Here is a 21,145-nt window from a genome sequence, read left to right as displayed (position 1 = left end):
AAAAATCCAAGATCAGAGTACAGGCTTAAGACGAAAATGTCAAGGTTGTTTTCCTTATAGTAGGTAGTTCTACCTATAGTCATAGAAGAAGCTCCTTTATATACCAAATTATCAGTTTAGTTAACAGAAGATCAAACTCAGTTTGATAAACAAAGTACAGTACACTAATAAAGAGCATATGTATTTTCTGGGCCTTGCTTCTTGCATTTCTTCCTTGGGACCTGGTATAATGGGCAGTAGGTATTAGGGGGATGAATAGCTAGGTAACAAAACTCAACAAAACTCAGTAAGTCCATTTTAATGGATTTCCTCTGAGAATGATTGACAGTAAATTCTTAACTCTTGTAGTAATTAGCTCCATCCTCTGTAATTCTTCATCTCCAAATGATGCAGTGAACTGTAAATAGCAATTACAGCTGAAAAAGTTCACATGATATACGTACATATGCTGATGTTATGCAAATATACATGTACATGTGCATACACACAGACACACACACAGTGTTAAGTATATTTTTTTTTTCCTGAGGAAGCCTAAAAGAAGTTCCAAATTCTTACCTTTCTAAATGAGTGATAACATTTCAAATTGTGGGCGGAGTACAGAAGAGGTATTGAGTGGTACTGCTCCATTCCTTGGCCAATCTGAATTATAATCTACAGGTCTTCAACAGGTGTTCACTGTACCAGAGAGGCTTTAGGCAGCTTTCAATGTTGTTTTCCGCCATACAGCAAAACAATAAAAGTTTGTCTTTTTTTTTTCCTACAGGCAACAGATGATTCTTAAAAATACATGCCTGGTATCTCTGGTCTTTCTTTTTTTTTTTTTAAATAAGCATGGAATATGAAGACTATTAAGAGTGACTAGCAAGATGAAGTTTTTGTTTTCCTTTGTTTTTTTTTTTTCTCTTTTTTAATTAACAAGGAAAATTTCTTATTGATGGGTGAAATATCTTTGAGTTCCTGGGAGTAAGCAGGCTGATTTTTGTTACTTTAGCATTTTCTCTCTTTCACGCATTTCTCTTTCTTTCTAGTTTATCCCCAAGTCCACTTGAATTTATCTGCAAAGTATAACCCTGATCCATCCGCTTCTTCTTATCTCTTCACATCCAATTCAAGCTACCATTCTCTCTCACACAAATAAGGTGATGGCTCCAATCTGGGTTCCCTGTTTCCTTCTTGCCTACAAATACCCACTGCCCACACCACAGCCAGATGAGCTTTATAGAATGTAAATTACATGCCTTCTCTGCTTAAATCATGTTAATGACTTTTATGTGACAGAGGATGCTCTCCATTTTCTATGTTAAGGTATAGAACAAAAGGAGTGAGTTTACCCAATTTCACTCTCAATGGCTTTTCTATTCCTTAAACTAGAGAAATCTGTCTCTGTCATATCTGATTCTTGCTCTCCTCTTTCTCTCTGGGACCTACTGTCTCCTTCCCATTAGTCACATCTCACTCAGAAAGGCCCTCCATGGCTTCCCCAACTAAATTTCCTATTCTTACCCCTTTATTCCACTAGTTTGTTTAACTGCCTTCATAGGCTTCTTGGTTATCTGGAACAATGATAAGTACATTTTAATGTATAGTTTATGGTCTATCTCCAACACTAGTATGTAAAGATCATAAAAGCAAGAAACTCATCTAAATTACTAGTGTTATATCCCCAGCTCCATGCATAGTGGTCAGCACATTATAATGTGTTCAGTTAATGACAGATGTTGGCTGATATTTCCAGTAGTTTTTAACTTCGGCATAGTTTTTTTGGAGGAAAAAAACAAAGAGCCCTAAAGGTTATTATTTTTTTTTAATTTTTTTATTTATTTATGATAGTCACAGAGAGAGAGAGAGAGAGAGGCAGAGACACAGGTAGAGGGAGAAGCAGGCTCCATGCACCGGGAGCCCGATGTGGGATTCGATCCCGGGTCTCCAGGATCACGCCCTGGGCCAAAGGCAGGCGCTAAACCGCTGCGCCACCCAGGGATCCCAAATATATATTTATACTAGTTATTAACTTATTGTTATTTATTAAATTATTAATTTATACAGATTATTATATTATACTAATAATCCTAAGGGGAAAATATAATAGTAGAAAAATAATTTTTCTGTTTATTTACTACACCAGTGCCTAAACCTGTAAAACAAGATTTTGCCATGTTAAACATCTAAAAATGAGGGAATGTCTTTTACAATTATTTTTGTTGCTACAGATGATTTATCATATATACAATAATATGTAATAATATGTGACAAAATAAGATGTGGCAGCAAAGATTAGATGATTTCCTTGTCTATTTCTCAAAATCTTTTTAAAATAGGTGGTATACCATTCTTCCTATATAAGGAAAAGGAATACCGAAAAGAAGGAGAAACTACCATGAGCTGGTGGTTTAGAAGATCAACTTATAACAAGACTGCTTTCCACAGAATATGGCTCTTGGCTTGGACCTATGCTCTTGCTTCCATGCGTTGGATCTCTGCCACACTAAAACTCAGCAGAAGCTACCAATCTTGAAACCAGCCAAGCTTGGCTTTCCTTAACCTTGCTTACCTAAAGAAAAACCACATCCTATAAGACAAATATTTTTGCTAAATTCTTCTTAGGGAATTTGTTGGTCAATCTGCATTAAAAACTTTGGAGCTGCGGGGGAGGGGCAAGATGGCAGAAGAGTAGGGTCTCCAAATCACCTGTCTCCACCAAATTACCTAGAAAACCTTCAAATTATCCTGAAAATCTATTAATTCGGCCTGAGATTTAAAGAGAGACCAGCTGGAATGCTACAGTGAGAAGAGTTCGCGCTTCTATCAAATACAACTTGCTTTTGGCCACTCTGCACTGAGCAAAATGACTAGAAGGAAAACCTCACCTCAAAAGAAAGAATCAGAAACAGTCCTCTCTCCCACAGAGTTACAAAATCTGGATTACAATTCAATGTCAGAAAGCCAATTCAGAAGCACTATTATACAGCTACTGGTGGCTCTAGAAAAAAGCATAAAGGACTCAAGAGACTTCATGACTGCAGAATTTACAGCTAATCAGGCAGAAATTAAAAATCAATTGAATGAGATGCAATCCAAACTAGAAGTCCTAACGACGAGGGTGAACGAGGTGGAAGAACAAGTGAGTGACATAGAAGACAAGTTGATAGCAAAGAGGGAAACTGAGGAAAAAAGAGACAAACAATTAAAAGACCATGAAGATAGATTAAGGGAAATAAACGACAGCCTGAGGAAGAAAAACCTACGTTTAATTGGGGTTCCCGAGGGCGCCGAAAGGGACAGAGGGCCAGAATATTTATTTGAACAAATTCTAGCTGAAAACTTTCCTAATCTGGGAAGGGAAACAGGCATTCAGATCCAGGAAATAGAGAGATCCCCCCCTAAAATCAATAAAAACCGTTCAACACCTCGACATTTAATAGTGAAGCTTGCAAATTCCAAAGATAAAGAGAAGATCCTTAAAGCAGCAAGAAACAAGAAATCCCTGACTTTTATGGGGAGGAGTATTAGGGTAACAGCAGACCTCTCCACAGAGACCTGGCAGGCCAGAAAGGGCTGGCAGGATATATTCAGGGTCCTAAATGAGAAGAACATGCAACCAAGAATACTTTATCCAGCAAGGCTCTCATTCAAAATGGAAGGAGAGATAAAGAGCTTCCAAGACAGGCAGCAACTAAAACAATATGTGACCTCCAAACCAGCTCTGCAAGAAATTTTAAGGGGGACTCTTAAAATTCCCCTTTAAGAAGAAGTTCAGTGGAACAGTCCACAAAAACAAGGACTGAATAGATATCATGATGACACTAAACTCATATCTCTCAATAGTAACTCTGAATGTGAACGGGCTTAATGACCCCATCAAAAGGCGCAGGGTTTCAGACTGGATAAAAAAGCAGGACCCATCTATTTGCTGTCTACAAGAGACTCATTTTAGACAGAAGGACACCTACAGCCTGAAAATAAAAGGTTGGAGAACCATTTACCATTCTAATGGTCCTCAAAAGAAAGCAGGGGTAGCCATCCTTATATCAGATAAACTAAAATTTACCCCAAAGACTGTAGTGAGAGATGAAGAGGGACACTATATCATACTTAAAGGATCTATTCAACAAGAGGACTTAACAATCCTTAATATATACGCCCCGAATGTGGGAGCTGCCAAATATATAAATCAATTATTAACCAAAGTGAAGAAATACTTAGATAATAATACACTTATACTTGGTGACTTCAATCTAGCTCTTTCTATACTCGATAGGTCTTCTAAGCACAACATCTCCAAAGAAACGAGAGCTTTAAATGATACACTGGACCAGATGGATTTCACAGATATCTACAGAACTTTACATCCAAACTCAACTGAACACACATTCTTCTCAAGTGCACATGGAACTTTCTCCAGAATAGACCACATATTGGGTCACAAATCGGGTCTGAACCGATACCAAAAGATTGGGATTGTCCCCTGCATATTCTCAGACCATAATGCCTTGAAATTAGAACTAAATCACAACAAGAAGTTTGGAAGGACCTCAAACACGTGGAGGTTAAGGACCATCCTACTAAAAGATAAAAGGGTCAACCAGGAAATTAAGGAAGAATTAAAAAGATTCATGGAAACTAATGAGAATGAAGATACAACTGTTCAAAATCTTTGGGATGCAGCAAGAGCAGTCCTAAGGGGGAAATACATCGCAATACAAGCATCCATTCAAAAACTGGAAAGAACTCAAATACAAAAGCTAACCTTACACATAAAGGAGCTAGAGAAAAAACAGCAAATAGATCCTACACCCAAGAGAAGAAGGGAGTTAATAAAGATTCGAGCAGAACTCAACGAAATCGAGACCAGAAGAACTGTGGAACAGATCAACAGAACCAGGAGTTGGTTCTTTGAAAGAATTAATAAGATAGATAAACCATTAGCCAGCCTTATTAAAACGAAGAGAGAGAAGACTCAAATTAATAAAATCATGAATGAGAAAGGAGAGATCACTACCAACACCAAGGAAATACAAACGATTTTAAAAACATATTATGAACAGCTATACGCCAATAAATTAGGCAATCTAGAAGAAATGGACGCATTCCTGGAAAGCCACAAACTACCAAAACTGGAACAGGAAGAAATAGAAAACCTTAACAGGCCAATAACCAGGGAGGAAATTGAAGCAGTCATCAAAAACCTCCCAAGACACAAGAGTCCAGGGCCAGATGGCTTCCCAGGGGAATTTTATCAAACGTTTAAAGAAGAAACCATACCTATTCTCCTAAAGCTGTTTGGAAAGATAGAAAGAGATGGAGTACTTCCAAATTCGTTCTATGAGGCCAGCATCACCTTAATTCCAAAACCAGACAAAGACCCCACCAAAAAGGAGAATTACAGACCAATATCCCTGATGAACATGGATGCAAAAATTCTCAACAAGATACTGGCCAATAGGATCCAAAAGTACATTAAGAAAATTATTCACCATGACCAAGTAGGATTTATCCCTGGGACACAAGGCTGGTTCAACACCCGTAAAACAATCAATGTGATTCATCATATCAGCAAGAGAAAAACAAAGAACCATATGATCCTCTCATTGGATGCAGAGAAAGCATTTGACAAAATACAGCATCCATTTCTGATCAAAACTCTTCAGAGTGTAGGGATAGAGGGAACATTCCTCAACATCTTAAAAGCCATCTATGAAAAGCCCACAGCAAATATCATTCTCAATGGGGAAGCACTAGGAGCCTTTCCCCTAAGATCAGGAACAAGACAGGGATGTCCACTCTCACCACTGCTATTCAACATAGTACTGGAAGTCCTAGCCTCAGCAATCAGACAACAAAAAGACATTAAAGGCATTCAAATTGGCAAAGAAGAAGTCAAACTCTCCCTCTTCGCCGATGACATGATACTCTACATAGAAAACCCAAAAGTCTCCACCCCAAGATTGCTAGAACTCATACAGCAATTCGGTAGTGTGGCAGGATACAAAATCAATGCCCAGAAATCAGTGGCATTTCTATACACTAACAATGAGACTGAAGAAAGAGAAATTAAGGAGTCAATCCCAATTACAATTGCACCCAAAAGCATAAGATACCTAGGAATAAACCTAACCAAAGATGTAAAGGATCTATACCCTCAAAACTATAGAACACTTCTGAAAGAAATTGAGGAAGACACAAAGAGATGGAAAAATATTCCATGCTCATGGATTGGAAGAATTAATATTGTGAAAATGTCAATGTTACCCAGGGCAATATACACGTTTAATGCAATCCCTATCAAAATACCATGGACTTTCTTCAGAGAGTTAGAACAAATTATTTTAAGATTTGTGTGGAATCAGAAAAGACCCCGAATAGCCAGGGGAATTTTAAAAAAGAAAACCATATCTGGGGGCATCACAATGCCAGATTTCAGGTTGTACTACAAAGCTGTGGTCATCAAGACAGTGAGTGTGGTACTGGCACAAAAACAGACACATAGATCAGTGGAACAGAATAGAGAATCCAGAAGTGGACCCTGAACTTTATGGGCAACTAATATTCGATAAAGGAGGAAAGACTATCCATTGGAAGAAAGACAGTCTCTTCAATAAATGGTGCTGGAAAAATTGGACATCCACATGCAGAAGAATGAAACTAGACCACTCTCTTGCACCATACACAAAGTTAAACTCAAAATGGATGAAAAATCTAAATGTGAGACAAGATTCCATCAAAATCCTAGAGGAGAACACAGGCAACACCCTTTTTGAACTCGGCCACAGTAACTTCTTGCAAGATACATCCACGAAGGCAAAAGAAACAAAAGCAAAAATGAACTATTGGGACTTCATCAAGATAAGAAGCTTTTGCACAGCAAAGGATACAGTCAACAAAACTCAAAGACAACCTACAGAATGGGAGAAGATATTTGCAAATGACATATCAGATAAAGGGCTAGTTTCCAAGATCTATAAAGAACTTATTAAACTCAACACCAAAGAAACAAACAATCCAATCATGAAATGGGCAAAAGACATGAAGAGAAATCTCACAGAGGAAGACATAGACATGGCCAACAAGCACATGAGAAAATGCTCTGCATCACTTGCCATCAGGGAAATACAAATCAAAACCACAATGAGATACCACCTCACACCAGTGAGAATGGGGCAAATTAACAAGGCAGGAAACATCAAATGTTGGAGGGGATGCGGAGAAAAGGGAACCCTCCTACACTGTTGGTGGGAATGTGAACTCTGCAGCCACTCTGGAAAACTGTGTGGAGGTTCCTCAAACAGTTAAAAATAGACCTGCCCTACGACCCAGCAATTGCACTGCTGGGGATTTACCCCAAAGATACAGATGCAGTGAAACACCGGGACACCTGCACCCCGATGTTTATAGCAGCAATGGTCATGATAGCCAAACTGTGGAAGGAGGCTCGGTGTCCATCGAAAGATGAATGGATAAAGAAGATGTGGTTTATGTATACAATGGAATATTACTCAGCTATTAGAAATGACAAATACCCACCATTTGCTTCAACGTGGATGGAACTGGAGGGTATTATGCTGAGTGAAGTAAGTCAATCGGAGAAGGACAAACATTATATGTTCTCATTCATTTGGGGAATATAAATAATAGTGAAAGGGAATATAAGGGAAGGGAGAAGAAATGTGTGGGAAGTATCAGAGAGGGAGACGGAATGTAACGACTGCTAACTCTGGGAAATGAACTAGGGGTGGTAGAAGGGGAGGAGGGCGGGGGGTGGGAGTGAATGGGTGACGGGCCCTGGGGGTTATTCTGTATGTTAGTAATTGAACACCAATAAAAAATAAATAAAAAAAAAAAAGTTAAAAAAAAACAAAAAAAAAACTTTGGAGCTGTATTTTGAAGTAGTTCATTTTGTCTACAAATTTTTAATATGTTCCTATAACCCAGTTTAACATCAGAGTTTTACATTTCTCTAATTTTGGAAGGAATGACAAGATTCAAGTTCAGTCTTTAGAGTTAATAAATTCACTTACTCTGTGTGTTCTATAACTTTGTTTTCTCTATGAATTTATAGTTTGAAAAAAAGTTCAATATAATTATAGCATTCAGAGGTAGTTCACAAAGGTTTAGTCCATTGCTCAGATCTCAGGGGATCTTTGAAGAAGTAAATTAGTCCTAGAGGCAAACTCTCCAGAAACACTGTTCTTACACAAGTACTCCGATTTATAATTGAATATTTTAAAAATAAAGAATGTTTTATTAACCTAATACCTTTGATATTTTCTAGTTGCCAACAGGAGAGAAAACTCAGGTTTTGTCAGATCTTCAAATAAACCTAATGAGAAATTTCTGCATGATGAGAAATAATGTCTTCAATTATTAAATAGTCAGATTAATGGAGATTTAACACTATTGATTTAAGAATGTTTTTTAGTCTGAATGTCACATGACATTTTATATTATATTTGATTTTGTTTTCTACTAAGGTACTTATATATTTTTTAAATTTTCTGTGTTTGATTTATTAAAAAACTCAATATAAAAAATTTTTAAACCTTTTTTTTTCCATAATCTGAACTTTTTTTTGGATAGGGGTAATAACTATTCAATAATCACTGGATATAATGATCAAATATGCACTGAATTCAAGTAAAATAGATATACTGATTATTTATCAAATAGCTATGTCCAGTGTGAGCTGATGGATATTCACCGGGTGAGGTATGCTGTGGGGTACCATGAGCTCTGGGTCTGTACCTCTTACTATTCCATAATTTGATGCAAACATTTGGATGATTGCATTGAATAATACAACTATCGTAGATGGTGAAATCACAAAACAACACTATATTTGCTGGGGGAACTGAAGAAATTAATATAATAAATATAATTTGGTAAAAATAGATGTAATATAAAATTGTAAGAGCTAGCATTCAGTTAATACTGTTATATGTGAGACACTGTACTGGGAGCTTTTACCACATTCAATTCACACCACAACCCTGTGGAGTGAGATTATTATTCATGTTTTATAGACTTGGAAGTCACAGTTACAAAATACCCAGTACCTCTCTCAAAGTCCCAAATCTAGGTTTGAATGCAGTTAGGATTTCAGACTTTCCCTTTCCCATTTTATCTTTTGTACAATAAAACCCTCCTGCGAGTTTTCCCTTTGGCCTGTGTAGCCAGACTAAGATAGATGGAGATAATGACTAGGTAACAGCACATATGAAAAAGATTTAGGACTTCAGAGAATCATAAATAAAATTGAGTCAATAATGAGAATCGTATCATCAAAAATTAAAGTTATCTCAGGTAACAAGTACTTAGCACTAAAGTCCAATCAAGGCCATTGTTAGCACATTAGGACCTTTTGTGGGCTTTCAAATAAACAAATGAAAAAGAAAAGCGCAGCTCCAGGAAAGTAGAATAGCAAAAGATGTCCCCCACTGAACAGACCAATTAGAGTACACTGTCCCTTACAGCAGACCAATTAGAAAAAGATACCCTTCCTCTGTGTTGACATCCAAGACATGTGGCTTGGGTACATGATCATTTGCTCCATTTCAATCCTCCTTATGTAACACTAAATTGTTTTCACAATATTTGCACCAACTGAATTTGGAATTTGGTGTAAAGAGACATTTAATATAATTTTTTTCTTTAGGTTGGATCGTTTTTGCTAGTAACATTCCTTAACTTTGCATCCTTTCCTCAAAGTTCCAAAATGTGGCGATCAGGTGATATAATTTATGACTCAAACTGATAGCTTTGAAAGTACTAATTACTAAGCTAAGTGAGACACCAAGACAACTGGTGTAAACTAAGCTGCCCCAAGAAAACTGGGATAAATGGTAACCCTACTTCTGGGTCAGATACCACGTATACTACTACTTGAGTCTATTTGTCTATGTTTGCAGCAATACCACATTGAAATAGTAAGGCTGTTGGATATATCTTGGTATCTTATTGGGCAAATTTTTGCTCTTCATTCTTCCTCTTCAAGAGTGTCCTGGGCTAATTCAAGTGCTAATGTCAATTAATTATCTGATTTCAAGCAATTTGTTTTTCATACTGGAAGTTTGCTTTTAATGTTTGCTCATTTTTATACTGTATTATTTTGCTAAGGCTGTCATAAGAAAATACCATAAACTGGATGTATTAAAAACAGAAAATTTCTGCTCTTGTAGTTCTGAAGGCTGGAAGTCCAAGACCAAAGTGTGGACAGATATGGCTCCTTCTAAAGCCTCTGTTCCTGGCTTGCAGATGGTTGCCTTCTTGCTGTGTCATCACAAGGTATTTTCTCTGTAGCTATGCATCCCTGAGGTCTCCTTGTATGTCCAAATTTCTTCTTTTAACAAGGACACATTTAGATTAAATCGGAATCCATGGTAAGGATCTCATTTTAATCTAACTACTTCTTTACGGGTAATATTTCCAGAATCACATTCTGAGATACTGGGGGTTAGGACTTCAAACCATGAATTCTTGAAGAGCACAAATTAGCTCATAACAATTTGGTATTCCTTGTATATTTAATATTATTTTTGAAATCTTCATTAAGCATATTAAATTCATTTAATACTTTGTATTTGACTATTCAAATATCTGCAGTTGATGGAGGTCTGGTTCTCTTGCTTGTTTCTGCTTATTCTGGCTTTATGTGGCTTGTTTCTTTGCATGTTTTCTGATTTTTCTTTGTAAGCTTCTATTTCTTAAAAATTTACAGGGTTAAATATCTCATGGGTTGCAAAGAGTTATCTATGATTTTTCTGCTATGTATCTTCTGGTACTAACACATAGGATCACCATAAATAAGACATTTTGCTTGGATGTTTTTTAGCCTTAAAAGTGGTATGACTATAGGTTCCAAAGGCCCATTATAGCAGGCTTGTTTGATAGTGATTCTTAGCTGATAAAATTTTCAGAGCATATATTTTTCCTACAATACCCACTGCAATAAAAGTTTTTAAAAGTTCTTTATCTCTTATATTCATTATTAAGTCATTAAAAACAAGAACTACTCTGCCAAAGATTGGTAAATAATAGGAGAAAGCCTTGTCTGTGTTCCATGAGCAGTTTATCTGTCTTTGTTCTTTATGACCTCTAATATTTATTTCTTTTGGTTCCCATGAGGCCAAACACATATTTGTAAAGTTTTTTGCTGTTTTTTTTTTTTGTAATTTCACTCATATCTTTGGTTTTCTATATCAGAAATGTTTTTGCTGAATAGTTATACTACATTACCAAAAAGAGAAGTCAAAGTTTACTTTTCATTGTTTCATCCTTTCCTAATTATCTCACAAAGTTATATATGTGCTGTAACTATACTTCATATCTTTCACTTCCTATCTTTTCAATCCTGAGGATAATACAATGTTTGAGCTTAATAAATAAAAACACTGAAGAATTATGAAATCATAGCCCATTTGCCTTATTTATGCTCATTGAATAGAGCCACTTCTCATCTAAACAATTTTTTCAGGTTATTTCAAATAATAACATCTATTTAATGAGGCCTCACTGAAAGTGAGACATCCTATTTACTGTTATCTCTATATTATTTCACTTAATCCTGAAGAAACTCCAGGGTCAATATTACTATTTCTATTTACAAATATGAAGTTAAGGCTTACTGGGATCTAGTAACTTGCCAGAGATCACAGAGTTAGCAGATATCTCATACCCTCTTCTAAAATATGTCATCTTTAATAATTTCCTAAATAATAATAACTTCTTTAAAAATTTGTGTTTATAAAATTCTGCTGAACTTTGTTTTCTACCATTGAACAAACATTGGTGTTGGTGATTTATGCTTATAATTATATAAATAAATAATATAATACTTATACTTATGAAGCACTATTTCTTGTAAAATCTCATACTGTATTAAAGTTTATGAATTCAATTTATTGGTAATACAATAACTACAAGTGAAAGATAATTTAAACATATTTCAATTCAGCTGGTTAAAGTCATTTACATATGAAATTCACTTATCTCCTACCTCAACCCTTTTTATTGTTAAATGGAGCAGTTCTCATTTTAATAAAACTCATTTTAATAAATCAGTTGAGATATTACAATCACTGTTCTAGTTCAAGGTTAAAAATGCATGCACAAAAAGGGATGGCAAATTATTCTTTACCCACAATAGCCCCAACAAGTTTGAATGAAGAATGTTCAGTGATAGAAGCCACCACAACCCACAACCACTGAAGGCAGTTACCTACCATGTATATTCATAACAGAACTGTAAGTTGGAAAATACATGGGTCCATGGTATCTGCTGGCTTTTCTCTACTTATTCATTTGTGTTAAATAATCAGCACAATTTAACTTCTTTAAAAATAATTCTGTTAAGAGATTAATCTTGTGTTTACACAGGTTCAAACTGGAACACAGTTTTTGTTTTCTAAAAAATGATGCATGTCATTAAAATGTCATTTTCCATTTAATTTTTTAACAATTTAAAATCTATTTTCTAGCTAAGCAGCTAGGTATATTTTTGAGTATCAAGGATTTAATAGGACCACAGTTATTAAAAATTTCTTCATTGATTGAACTTTCTGATAGTGCACAGAACATGTGTTTTTGACATGCCATGCACACCATAAATTAAGATAAGCCAATATTCACTTTGAATGCCTACAGAGGGGTGCTTGGGTGGCTCAGTCAGTTAAGTGTCTGCCTTCAGATCCAGTCATGACTCCAGGGCTCTGGGATACAGCCACATCACATTAGGCTCCCTGCTCCACAAGGAACCACTTATCCCCTCTTCCTCTGTCACTCCCCCTGCTTGTGCTCTCTCTCTCTCTCTCTCTCTGTCAAATAAATAAGATCTTTAAAAAAATTTTTTTAAAAAAAGAGTGCCTACAGAGATTACAGTTGCACTGGAGAAAAGTAAAAGCACCCAAAACAAAAACAATCAAACAAACAAACAAAAACTTGAATTGGTTCAATGTGCATTCAAGATCCATTTGCTTCAACCTAAAGCCAAAAGCCGTAACTGTTAAAATCTATGTCAACCATTTTGTTGCAGTTTCATTCCTAAATAGCTAAGCACCATGAAATTTATTATGTTACCTTTAATTGATCCAGAAAGTCCACTGAAATAAAAAATCACTGCACAGATGTTCTCCACCCTGTTTACATAGCATAGATAATATTTTTTTTCTTTGCCTTTGGAAATCAGCTCACTTATTTTAAGCAAAGCCCTAAATTGTAAGGAGATTAGTAAATTATTTTGCTTTGCCCAGTTAGTTATAGCTGTCTTCTTTGACCATGACAAGCAACATGATTTTACAATAAAAATTGTAAAATGGAATTCCTTTTATCATTTTTCTAATAGTTGTATTTAAATTAGTTATGTTTAGTCTTTGTCTCATTTACAGTAGAAATGGAAGGTATAAGGTTATACTTGCTTTATCCGTTGTCATATGCCCAGGCAACAAACTTGGCAAGTTTTGCATGACAGGTAACAATTCATAATTTTTAAAAAAGAGTAAACTGGGGCAAAAATGTAAGTGAATCAGTACAAAACCCCTCTAAAACTAGTGAGCAATTAAAATGCAGACCCTAATAATCAGGAAAGTGTGTCAATCTATGAGGGCGCAGGTATTAAAAATTATCCTTAACAGCTTCCATTGAAGTACGTCACATGTTAACAGTCATGAACAAAATGATGAATGTAGAGTTAAGAGCCAGCAGAAAATGTGTAAAAAGGATTTAAAATCCACTTCTAGGGAATCCCTTTCATCAAAAGCAGAACATTTTATATCAGAGATTCACCAAAGTTTCCCCTTTGGCACCAGTCAGTGTGGTTCTATAATATCAAAGACTTCCAAGGGTAGCTAGGAAAAAGAAATTAGTGTAATCAGCCAGGGAACACTGCCTAGTTGTGCAAAGTAAACTGCATTACACAAGGAAAGAAACAATCCCTTGATGAACTTCCACAAATAAAAGGCACATTAGCTTGCTCAGAAATGAATTCTTCATTAAATGAAAATGTCTTATATCTGAATATACTTATAATTGTATATTACATGTAGAATAAATATTTTATTTTTAAAAACTTCGAAACACTTAAAAATTAAATATAGGCATATAGTTTATCAGCTACTACTGATAAAAGGCAGATGTTATAAAAGGCATATACTCTTGCACAGCACTCTCATGATTTTAGCCTAGAGTAATCCCCTAAGGTCCTTGGTAACATGCAGATGCCAGGATATCTGTATTTTACATCATTTAGCAGAAGGCGGTTAAATTATTCCAATATTAGCTTTATGCAAATTCCATATTTTTATAAGATTGTCATATATTTCAGAAATTCAGTCTTTCTTAACCAAACATCTGATAATTATGCCCACTTTACCCCCATGATATATTAGATTAAAGGATAGACTTTATTTTGTTTTGACATATCTAGGAAAAATAAAACATATATGAGAAAAAAATAAGAAAAAAATTTCAGATTTACTCAAGAAAATCATTGTGACCACAATATGGTTTCTGGCATGTCAAATCTATTTTTGTGAGCTAATTCACTTAAAGCTTAAAGTCTTTATGAATACAATAAGCTTGTAATTGGTTACAAAAAAAAAATGAGTGGTGGTTACACATGGCCTCATGTGCACATTTAAGCTTTGAAATATGTCCCTCTTTTTTTGCATTTTATTATATGAAGTCAAGGGATCGAATTGCACAGTAACTTTTTCAGGGGCTTTACATGATAAGAGTTGTGACCCTATGGTCTAGCAGCAAATGAAAGAAATGTGAAGTCCAGAGTTTCAAATAGTGTCATTTATAAAGAATCAATAGTGCTAACTTTTACAGAATGGATGAAATCTGCAGATATTCTTTTTAGGATATTACAGTAAAGGAAACCTGGTTATTATTGGATATTTAAGTAAGATTGCACAGAAAATCTTTGTGTTTGTTTCTGCTTCCTAGAACTTTAAAACACAAGAGATTTCATTTAATTTGCCTTATTCCTCATTCTTGTTGGTAATGTTGAGAAACTCATGTTAATCTCTCCAATGTCAATTTCATAGACAGTGCTAACCAAATATTATCGTATTTCTCTAGATAAATTCTATTTACGAGAGACTTAACACCCACTAGATATTTAATTTTCAGTTATTCTTCCCAGGTAATATTTTATTCTATAGCATAAAAGTCCCTGAAAGCTACCTGGATATAGAAACTGTTTTCTTCAGATACTTGTACTTATCATTTTTTAGCTTACATTGAGAAAGTACTCCTCAGTGCTCTAGAAAAATAATTTTTCTAAAAAATCTTAAAAACTTCCAAGTTCTATCAGCCCATTTTATCTCATTAAAGTTTTCCTTACAAAATCTTCATCCTATCTTGGGGCAATACATTTTCTAGCAATATTTCTTGTTAAAGCGGGCAATATTTTAATAGTTATTTTAAACACACAGTAGCCAGATTGCTATTTGTATAGTAGCAATAGCAGTTCTATTAATACAAATTAAAGGGCAGCCCCGGTGGCACAGTGGTTTGGCACTGCCTTTGGCCCAGGGTGTGATCCTGGAGACCCCGGATCGAGTCCCAAGTCGGGCTCCCTGCATGGAGCCTGCCTCTCCCTCTGCCTCTCTCTCTCTCTCTCTCTCTCTCTCTCTCTATGTCTTTATGAATAAATAAAATCTTTAAAAAAATACAAATTAAAAACCAAAGGTACTATAAATGGTTGTGCCCATCTTTCTTTTAAGTTGCCTGGATTCTCAAGGTATAAGATTAGACTCATTAAGACTGGGCTTCAAAAGACGAGTTGCATAAAGGAAGCTAGTTAGAGAAAAGATTTAAGAGAGATAAGCAATATGCATTTAATCAGTCTGTCATTCAGTCATTATTCTTCTAAGAAAATGTGGCACAGTCTTTTTCCTTCTTGCACTTTAGTTTTTAGGAAGGCAGATGATAAAAAAAATCAAAAACAAATATATAAATAAGATAATGTCAAGTAGTGATAAGTAGTACCTTTATGTAACGACAGGATAAATAGAAGTGACTATTTTGGACTAGGTGGGTAAGTGAAGAAGTCACTAATGCAGCAGTGACATGCCTGAGGTAAGGGGGTGAGGCTTGCATTCTTCTAGAGAAAGAGATTTTTTAAGGAGAGGGAAACATACTATGCATGTTTGAGGAACAGAAAAGAGGCCAACTGGTTGAAATATAGTGGACAAAGGGGAACAAAAAATAAGGGATGGAGATTGAGTGAAGACTGAATCCTACAGAGGAGTGGTTCATTGGAAGGAACTGAAATGATTTAGGATATATAGAAACAAAGCTTTTATATTAAAAGAGTCACACTTACTACATTGTAGGAAAGAACAGACTATGCGAAGAAACAAAATGGCAAAAGTGAGACAAATTAGGAGACAACTAAATAATCCAAGCAAGAGATGGTTGGCAGCTTGGCTGGAGTAGTGGCAGAGAAAGTGATAAAAATGTATTTGGAGTATATTTCAAAGCAGTGTCATTTTCTGAAACTGAAAATAATTGGAAAAGAACAGGTATGAGCCCACATATCACATGTTAGCTTAAAGCCATGTTAAGATTAAGATACTCCCTAGGTCTAAATACGAATGTCAAGCAGGTAGATAGGTGAATACAGAAGTCCAAGCAGGAGTTTAAAACTGAGAAGTCTTCATGCTTTGAAAGCTACACACTCCAGGAAAAAAAGGTATAAAAGGACAAAAGGATGTCCAAATTCTAAGCCCTGAAGCACTACAATATTTAAAGACTGCAAAAGGAAGGATTCCTACCAAGAAGACTAATACAGAATGGTCTCTCAGACAGGAAGAAAGTTACAAGACTATGGTGATCTAAAATCCAAATTTTTTTTTAAAGAAAGTATTTAAAGAAAGAAGGCTGATCAACTGTTGCAGAAGCACTAAGTATGATGATTGAGAATTGGTCACTGGGCCTGATAACATGTAGGCACCACAAATATTAATAAAGGAGACTTTTTTTTATTTCCAAAAAAAAATTTTTTTAGCTTCAAGATAATTTTTATTAACAATCAGCAAAAACATAAATCACAAACCATAGAATAATGTTTGATTGTAAATTTTATACTCAAATTCTTTTTTCATTCTGCAAGTAATTGTCTTTATTTTTTAAATTTTTATTGGAGTTCAATTTGCCAACATATAACATAACACCCAGTGCTCATCCCATCAAGTGCCCTCCTCAGTGCCCATCACCCAGTCACTCCCCCCCCCACCTCCCTTTCCACCACCCCTTGTTCGTGTCCCAGAGTTAGGAGTCTCTCATGTTCTGTCTCCCACTCTGATATTTCCCAATCATTTTCTCTAAAGGAGACATTTTGGAGTTTATTGGGAAGAAAATCAGACTGATGGAGACATCAAAAAACATTTGAGGACTACTCAAGGTATAAGTGAAAAACAACTGCAAATAGCATAGTCTCGTTAAAAAATCTGGCCTTACTATTGGACAAAATAGTTTGTATTTTTTTAATCAACCAGAAAATTAATCATTAAAGTAAATAGATTATGATGCCTTTGACCATGAAAACTAAACTTATATGAAATTGTAATTGATTTAAGGAATGTCAAATTCAATTTATCAGCCATAGAAAAAGAAAACACAAAGATGAAAGTTTAATTTAAGAATGTTTTGAAAACTGTATTATATATCATTAGTGACTGGATCCTTTAAGGGATGAACTATAGGAAAAGTCAAATTCCTATTTCAATAATGTCTTTACTGGCTTCAAAAGTGCTGTCTGTACAAGTTCAATAGAATGTTTCTTGGGGTTAGAATATAAAGACAACATTGGTATTTGAAATTACTTAGGATTGTAACGGGTTTCTTTCATGGCCAAATCCAAGAGAAATTTTAAAATATTCAGGCAGCCTGGGTGGCTCAGCGGTTTAGCGCTGCCTTTGGCCCAGGGCATGATCATGGAGTCCCTGGATTGAGTCCCACGTCGGGCTCCCTGCATGGAGCCTGCTTCTCTCTCTGCCTGTGTCTCTGCCTCTCTCTCTCTGTGTCTCTCATGAATAAATAAATAAAATTTTAAAAACATATATTCTCGAAATTCATCTACTCTTTCTTCAAACTAGATCCTTGGGATGTGTTTCTTACCCTGATTTTCATGAGAAACATATTTTTCCAGCTTATTGAGGTATGATTGATAAATAATATTGTAATATGTTTAAAGTGTATAACATAACGACTTTGATATGTGTGTATACCTTGTGAAAAGATTCCACTAATTGAATTAACTAATCCATCACTTCATATATATATATATGTGTATATATATATATGAGAAATACTCGAGTTCTATTATTGTCTTAGCAAATTTCAACTACACAACACAGTATTATCAACAACGGTCACCATGTTATACAACAGATCTTCAAACTTTATTCATCTTTTAACCAAGACTTGATTATCTTTAATCAGACTACCCCCCCCCCCCACCCAGCCCCTGGCATGTGTCCCCACTTCTCAATAAGGAACAGAATTCTGCTTCTCCCTGTCCAGAGTTCAGCTCCTTCTGCTCCTGGCAAGATCCGATCCCCAAAGTGGACCTGGCTGACCTGGTGTGAGGTGGCATCTCCAAGGGAAGTCCTCAGTCACTCGCCTCATAGCAAGGGAAAGTGACCAGTGCTTCCACTGGACAGAGGACACTGGGTGAGCCTCCATGCCACAGGTGCAGGACAAGACACATGGTGACAACCAGGCACCAGCAGGCATCAGGAGAGCCCCTGAAGCTGGAACCATATCCTCCTTCCCCTTTCCAGTCCTGGCAGGGATGCAGCTCAGTGCCCTGGGCAGGTGGGCAGGGGAGGAGCTCAGACCCACTGTGGGAGGCCTGGGCTCCTAGTGCTGGTCATCCTCATACACGTGCTGTATCGTGTGTGTGCTGGTTCTCCTTTATTTGAAAGATTTAAAAGGAAGAAAAAATAAGCTAAATAAGGGGGGACCAAAACATGTATAAAGTGTTATAATTTAAAAAAAAATAGAAAATAGAAAAAAAAATCTACAATTCTACTTTATGATTTTTTTAAAATTCCACATATAAGTGATACCATGCTATAATTCTGTAACTGTCTTTCCCTTTCTGGCTTATTTCACTTAGCATAATGCCCTCCAGGTTCATCCATGTTGTTGCAAATAGCAGATTTTCTTCTTTTTTAAGGATAAATAATACATAATATACATATAAAAATAAATAAAAGTCTCTTCATTTAAAAAAATATGTATATTTTTTACAGATTTTTTTTTCCTTGCCTAGTTTCAGTTTATCATGGTCAGTAATATAATTGTGTGTAATTATTAAGACTGGAATAAGGGAGAGGGACAGGAGAATCTATGTATGGTGATTATATGAAGTTCAGTATTCTAACGTTCTTTTTTTGAGAGAGAGAGAGAGGGAGCATCTGTGTGAGCAAGCAGAAGGGGGAGGAGCTAAAGAAGAGGGAGAGAGAGAACCTTAAGCAAAGTCTACACTCAGCATGGAGTCCAATGTGGGGCTTCATCTCACAACCCTGAGATCATGACCTGAGCTGAAATAAAGTCAATTGCTTAACCAACTGAGCCACCCAGGTGCCCCACGAATGTTCTTTTTTCACTGGGTTGGATAACATACAATGAAGTGTACTCTAGTGAATACACAAGAGGAGGCATATATATATATTTTTTTTTTCTTTATCCATTGATCCATTGAAGAACACTTAAGTTGCTTCCCTATCCTGCTACTGTGAATAATGCTGCAATGAACATGAGTACTGGTATCTCTTTAAGATTCTCATCTCATTTCCTTAGGATATTCATAAATAGATCACTGGATCATATTATCACTTTATTTTTAATATCTAAGGAACATCAAAACTGTTTTGTTAGTGGGTGTACCAGTTTACATTCCCATCAATGGTGGGAAAAAAGTCTATTCAGATTCTTTCTCCATTTCTTAGAGTGTTTGATTTTTGTTTTTCACTTGAATTGTAGGAGTTCCTTGATATTCTGAATATTAACCCCTAATTGGATATTTACAATATTTTCTCACATTCCATAGTTGACTTTTCATTCTATTTCGTGGCTGTGCAGAAGCTGTTTAGTTTGATGTTGTCCCATGTGTTTACTTTTGCTTTGGTTGCCTTTGTTTTTGGTATCAAATTCCAAAAATCACTGCCAAGATCAATGTTCAGGGGCGTACCCCCTATGTTTTCTTTTCTTTTTTTTTTTTTTTTTGTAAGGATTTTATGGTTTTAAGGCCTTACATTCAAGTGTTTAGTCCATTTTGAGTTGATTTTGGTGTGATATAAGACAGGGTTCCAGGATCATTCTTTTGCATGTGGCTATCCATTTTACCCCATATTATTCATTGAAGAGATAATCCTCTTTCCATTGTATTTTCTTAGTGCCTCTGTCAAAACTTAGCAATGTATGTGTGAATTTATTTCTGAACTCTCTATTCTGCTCTTTGTCTGTTTTTATGTCCATACCATACTGTTTTGATTACGATAGCTTTGTAATAATAGTTTGAAATCAGGACATGTTATGCTTTGCTCTTCCTCCTTAAGACTGCTTCAATATTCAGGATTTTGTGTGGTTCCATATGAATTTTAAGATTTTTTTTCTATTTCTGTGAAAAATGTCATTACAATTTTGATAGGGATTACACTGAAGCTGTAAATTGTTTTGGATAGTATGACATTTTAACTATATGAGATCTTCTAAGAAATGAAATTAAGAAAATAATCCTATTTACAATTGCACTCTCACAAGCCATTGCAGTACATTGAGCTCCAGAGACGGACTGTCAGGGAAAGTGAGAGCCAGACAGACACTGGGTAGCTCTGTGCCTTGCTGAGGAAATTTTTTTAAATGCTGGTTATGGGGATCCCTGGGTGGCGCAGCAGTTTGGCGCCTGCCTTTGGCCCAGGGTGCGATCCTGGAGGCCCGGGATCGAGTCCCACGTCGGGCTCCCGGTGCATGGAGCCTGCTTCTCCCTCTGCCTGTGTCTCTGCCTCTCTCTCTCTCTGTGTGACTATCATAAATAAATTAAAAAAAAATTAAATGCTGGTTATATGTTTCTGGGAATTTATGAATTTCCTCTGGGTTATCAAATTTGTTTGTACATAATTGTCACTAAGAGTCA

At 35.8% G+C, this 21,145-nt stretch overlaps 1 long non-coding RNA gene across 45 annotated transcripts in view; it reads right to left on the bottom strand.

Annotated features, from left to right (window-relative positions):
* Nucleotides 1-21,145, bottom strand: part of LOC144320990 (uncharacterized) — a 369,611-nt gene that overhangs the window by 166,482 nt on the left and 181,984 nt on the right. The window contains exon 5 of one of the 45 annotated variants that reach the window (XR_013386656.1): nt 18,468-18,916. The exons of the other annotated variants lie outside the window; for them this stretch is intronic. This is a non-coding gene — a long non-coding RNA (uncharacterized LOC144320990). Of the gene's footprint in view, nt 1-18,467; nt 18,917-21,145 lie in introns of those variants that run through there. 45 annotated transcript variants of the gene reach the window in all.

This window comes from Canis aureus, chromosome 9 (genome assembly GCF_053574225.1).
Source record: "Canis aureus isolate CA01 chromosome 9, VMU_Caureus_v.1.0, whole genome shotgun sequence".
Lineage (NCBI taxonomy): Eukaryota > Metazoa > Chordata > Mammalia > Carnivora > Canidae > Canis > Canis aureus.
This window is presented reverse-complemented; position numbering and strand designations above follow the sequence as displayed.